Below are 6,187 nucleotides of genomic sequence, written 5' to 3'. Positions count from 1 at the left end.
AAAACATCGCAAGATCAAAAAAATTTTTGAATTAGCACTGAGAATCAGGATTTGGCAAGAAATCTCAATATGACGGAAAATCTGGCGAAATATGTGCTGTACAGAACACATGCAAAGAAAGAAACTTAACAACAAAAACTTAGTTGTGAACGTAATGTACTTACATAAGTTTGGGAAGTACGTGGGGTTCTCTCCCGGGAAAATTTTGAAATCGTAGCTTTTAAAACGCAATTTTATACACTCTTTGATATTTTTATGGAGAGAAGGGTTCGGGTGCTCACCCAAGTCTTAAAAACGAGATTTTAGTCGATTTGGAATTGGTATTGGGGAGAGGGGTCAGGGCACTTCCCCGGGAAAGTTTCAAAATTGAAGAATCAAAAACGCAATAGTAGATCATGTTTGGTAACGTAAGGGGCGCGGGATGTGGGACCAATTAAGCTATTGGGGCATTGAGGGTTCTCCGGTCACACTTTTTCTTCTCCTCCCCCCCCCCTTCCTCCGTAGTCAAACCTTATAAATACAACAATTTACGGAATGATGACTGCAAGGGTGTGGCGGTGCTCAACCATTATTAGCTCAAAATATTTATTGGGGAGCACAGAAAAACACATCGAAAGAGTAAACAGAAGAACTAATTTAAAAAGACTCGACCCTGAGGGTCGACTTCATATTAAGAAAACCCTTACCGGTCAGAACGCATATTGAATTTAAATCTTTTTTTTTTTTTTGCTAGAAAGATTGAAAAGCCCGGAAATAAAAAAGAAGATAGCCACAACTATTAAGTTTTGCAAGTGCAAAAGCAGAATCAAGAGGAAAAATTGAAAATCTTTTGAAAAGATTTGCTTGCCAAAACCATTACAAGTACTTTAACATTTTTAAAATTTGAAATTCCTAAAATGCAATTTTAAAAGAATTTTATTATTAAAAAGTGGAGGTGAGGTCTTTCCCTTAGATTTTTTTTCTTTTACTTTTGACATTGAAACGCGATCTTAGATCTCCTTTTGTTATGTCAGAGGTAGGGATGCAGGTTAAGAGCTCTAAAATGGCAAATTTTTGAAATTGAAATTATAGAAACAATTTTAAGCGATCTTCGATTATGTTGAGGTGGAGAAGCGTTCTAATTTAAAAAAATTTAAATTGAGATCCTAAAATCAGAATTTCAAGACCATATTTAATGACATTGGGGTTCGGGACTATCTTCGGACTATGTTTGAAATCCAAATTTTGTGACTCACCATTTTTACTGAGATGGTATTTTAGAGTGACTTTCTATTTTATTATAATTTAAATGTGCCTGTGGTAGTAGCCAGGACTCATTCCCGTTAGGGAGGGGCAAGCATAGGCACAAGATAGTAGTTTTTAGCAGCCCCTTCCCCCAGTACGGACCTAGGAAGTAGTTTGAAATTGTAGTTCTCTTTCCTTAAAAATACATTTTATGCTTTTTTTGTCAAGAGGCTCTTCCCCAGAACGTTTTCTGAATTGAAGTACTAAAATTATAATTTTAAATTATATTTGGTGACATTTGAAATGAACAAGGGGGTCGGAGGTTCTCCTTGGGGAGGGGCAGTTGCCCCTCCCTGCCCCCTCCCTTGACTAAATCTATAGAGGCATATTATATGCCCCCTGAATATACTGAATAGACAAACTAGGCCGTGGCCTAGAGCCCCCGAAATTTAGGGACCCCCAAATGGCTGAAATTACTTTAGTGTTTATTCTATGGCTGAGGTTGTTTCAGCCAAAGGCTAAAGTTATACAGTTTGAGTTCAGGCGGCCCCAAAAAAGTATTTGACCAATGGCCTCTCGATATCTTAATCGGGCCTGCATAACACAGTTTTGTAACATTTCCAGTTTTTTTTTTTTTCCTTTAAGCATTTAAAACTACTGTTGTCATTTTACATCAGTACTTTCTCAATCAATAATCTCTTACTCTCTAAGTACATGTAATCGGTTAGGAACGGCGAGAGTCTAGCGTTTTCGAAAATTCGGGGCCCGGGCTGAAATCGGAGTTTTACAAGTTTTATCGGAGGAAGCTGCCCCTGTGAAGCTATCACATTTTGTTTCCTTTAATCTGTTCATTTTATTTTCAACTACGGTTTGCATAGTTTTTCTTAATGTTACATTTTCTTTCTTTCAGTCAAATACATGTGAAACGTACATCCATATGTTTCTTTTGTTAAGTAATCTGAGTAATACGAAGATTCTCGGATATTCTTAAACATTATTTTATGATCGAATTCAATTTTTAAATTTAACAGAAAAAATATATTTGTCATTTTTATTTATGTTTTTTTAATTTTGATTTATTTTTGAGCACTGCAAAAGTTTTCCATTTTCTTAAATCACAAAATGAGGTTTAGCGATCCCTTTTCTCAAAATTGGGAGGAGGGCAAGTGGCGTGCATAGCCGTAATTCCCTGCCAGTCTGCCACCCGGGCCAAATAAAAAATTCACCGCCCCTCCCCTTCTATGGTGTATAACTGTATGAGCATGATGTTTTAATATAAATAGGATACTTTAAACAAAAAATGTAGATTAGATAGATAGAGACATATTTTGCAAAAAAATTATTATTTTTTAAATTGCAAGAAAACTCCTTCATTTTTACAGTAGAACAATAAAAAATAGTTTCAAGGCATTTTTTTTTTCACTTTTTGAGCATATCTTATAATGGTATTCTAATGATCAATGATCTATTTCTTTTTATCAGCATGTGTATTGTGTACACGACTTGGACTTGATTGTATTTTAGAGTACATTCAGGATACAACTATGGGCCACCTCATTTTAACCTAGAAAACACATTGAAAACGTGATCTGGTCTGTTGTTATCTGAGACTACACGTTGTCCTCTGCTTGAAACTGTATAAAGAATATTTTTAGTCCATTATCTACCTTTTTTTTTTTTTTCAACTTTTTAAGACTTAATTATTACTTATTGTCTCGAGTGATTAATAAAGTTCAACATAGTAAACGTAGGTAACGTTCTTCATTATCTTCCTAGGTTTTGAGATAGAAACATTTGAAAACTAGAAAAATCTCACTAAAGGCTAGGAACTTGGGTCTCAGAAAATACGTAGGTTAATTAATTAATTAATAAAAAAAAAATTGAAAATTGAAATGCGAAATCACATTTCTTATTCCAAATCTCATCAAAATAAATAATTTTTAAAAATTATCTCAGTTTGTATTTGGTCCGGATTTCAGTCAGCACATTCTTCAAAAACTCCTAGGAGTATGTGCGATAGTGCGACCCTCAAGCTTTCTTCTGTCTTTTCTTGCCATTATTTGCAAAAATATGACGAAAGCATCCCTACAGAGAATAAAATAAAGCTCCAAGCCACTTAAAACCGTGAAAAATAGGTGGCCCATTGTTGTACCCCAACATTCCCATTTTTGATAAATGTTGAGAGCTTGTGAAAATTATGAAACATTTTAAGTTAATAAGCGGCTTAATTCATAACTGGCAAATTGGTAAAGCAAATCTGAACTTACCAGATCTTGGAAAACAGTATAAGTGGTCTGCCCAAAGGAGACTTTTGTCTCTTCCACGAGTGAGTCGAATCATGCACAAAGAACGACTAAGTTATTTAAGGTATACAATAACAATGGCAATCTCTGATAAAGTCTCTTTAGCTACCTAAATGGTTACACTACCTGGTGATTTTTTTTTTTTTTTTTGAGCTCATAAGTTAAAAAATGAGGCCACTAGAGAGCAAAATCATCGCCTTGGCAACAGTGGCCCATTGTTGCCCCCTTGGCACAAAGTTGCACCGTTTTGCGGTACATAACACAAAAAACAGCAGCGTATCCAGGAGGGATCCCCCTGAAACACAGTCATTTTCCTTTTCTGACCATAGAAAACGACTAAAACTAACCATATCCTCCTCCTTCCCCGAAATTCAACCATTTTTTTTCTTTTTTGGCTGCTCAACTGTTAAAATAATCCTGCAATAAAATTCTCATACATACGCACATTCGTTTCTTTCATACATATAAGTTTGTATTGTATACGTTTCTCAGAGCCCGGGGGGGGGGGGGGGTCTTTACCCCCTCCCGCCTTCTCCCTATAAATGATGGGCATGATGTTCCAAACCTTCGCTCACCATGTGAACCCGTGCATTTTCGTATTTCCCTACAACGTCAACATTGATATGGAACATTTAACCTCGCTTAAATAAATGAAGCGGCTGGAGGCAGAAGAACGGAACATTTAAAATTGCTTACATAAAGAGGCGGGGGTGTGTAGGAAAGAAGTCGGCTTCCCAATTAGTGGAGAGGCGCGCACCGGGTGTCTCCACTTCCTGCGATGTCGTCTGTTTACAATTCCGACCAAGTTTTACTGCGACATATTCAGAAGCGTGGCAAATGCTTAGGAGTTTTAAATTAATTAAATTCGCAATCGTTGTGATTCACTTTTGCTGATAGAATAGCAGGATCACGCTACTTTTTTATTATTATTATTTTTTTTTGATACTTTCAGTATCGTTATGGAACATGAGTTCAACATATATTTTATGAATCATCGAATACTAATAATTTATAAATCACATTTTTTTTTCATGTTATTGTGATATCAGAATCTTAATATTTGCCAAAAAAGAAAAAAAAAATTTGTTTGAAAAAATCCCCCCCCCCTTTTTTTTTTTTTTTGAAAACGCAACAAATTTTCATATTTTACCGAAAAAGCTTCTGGTTCTCAAAAGGTTTAAGACCTCAAAGCATATGAGACAAATATTTACCAAATCTTCCAAAAAAAGCAATTAAAGTTTATTGTTTTCAAAATCATGAAAAGTTATCTTAACTTGAGAACCATTTTCGTCAAATTCTTAGCTGCCAACCTGCGTAGTATTTTTTGAACGTTTAATTTATCGGCATCCCTTTGTTCAAACTATCTGTTGTCGAGCCCAAAAAGATCCTAAACGAATTCAAGATGTTTTAGCTTGTTATTAGCTGACATCGATGGTTTTAAACTGGTCTTCTGCTTCCATATCCCATTTTCGTTGCATCTATTGGCGTTCAGCGCGTTCAGAGATCCTTTGAAACGATCTTTAATAATAATTTAAACAAACTGATGCGTGCATCACATGACTTCCTTTTACTCCAATTTAATGTTATTTCCCCATTATTGGCAATTTTAATGTTATTTAATAGTCTACTCTCTAAATATCACCAACAGTGGACAAATTGAAACAGGTTATTTAAAAAAAAAAAATCGCCACATTTGCCGCCAAGTTGGCGACCAAAAGCTGGCGATATATAGCCAAGTATCTGCCAAATTATGACACCACTTGGGTTTATACTGAAATTAACAATGATTTCCCCTCAAAAAGGGGCAAAAGACCCCTTTAGAAACATCCGAATGCAACCAAAAGAGGAGGTGCACAACTAGACCCCACTAGGAGTCTATGTACCAAATTTCAATTTTCTAGGACTTACCGTTCTTGAGTTATGCTACATACATACGCACATACGCACAGACGCACATACGCACATACATACATACAGACGTCACGAGAAAATTCGTTGTAATTAACTCGGGAATCGTCATTATGGATATTTCACGTGTCTATACTTTCTTAGGCACTTATCCACGTGTGGTCGAGTCGGAAAAAAAAACTCAATATTCATTCGGCGGTGAGTAAAATGGAAATTAAGGTCGATTTTTGAGTGAAATTTTTTTTGCGAATGCAATACTTCCTTTTTTTGTAAAAGGAAGTAAAAATTTCTCAAATACATGGCACTGTTACCATTTTTAAGCGTAGGGCTCACGTCGGATTTTTTAAAAGAAATTTTAAATGACTTACATTACTGTCATTCTACAATTCGCAACTCCAACGAACTATAGGGGGCACTGAAGTCACTGTCTAATGGCGGAATTGAAAACTAAAACAAACGCACATGGTAACGAAGAAAATGCTAGAAGTGTTGTGATTTTTGTTCGTACGTATGATTTTTTCGCTTTATTCTTTTTAAATTAATTTTCAAAGTCTTGTAGATATTCTGGCCCACGTAGAAAGAAATGAGAATTCAAGAAGCATTACTAAACGTCAAACATTAATGCAAAGTACGTAGTTCATAGTTCTAAGCAGCCATTTTCACGATGTTGAATTCGATATTTATCAATTCTTGATAAAACTAAATAATAATTGTGGCCTGACAAGAATAACAATTAATGCTAGAAAATTTAA

This window comes from Uloborus diversus, chromosome 5 (genome assembly GCF_026930045.1).
Source record: "Uloborus diversus isolate 005 chromosome 5, Udiv.v.3.1, whole genome shotgun sequence".
Taxonomy (NCBI): Eukaryota; Metazoa; Arthropoda; class Arachnida; order Araneae; family Uloboridae; genus Uloborus; species Uloborus diversus.
Note: the sequence above shows the minus strand (reverse complement) of the source record.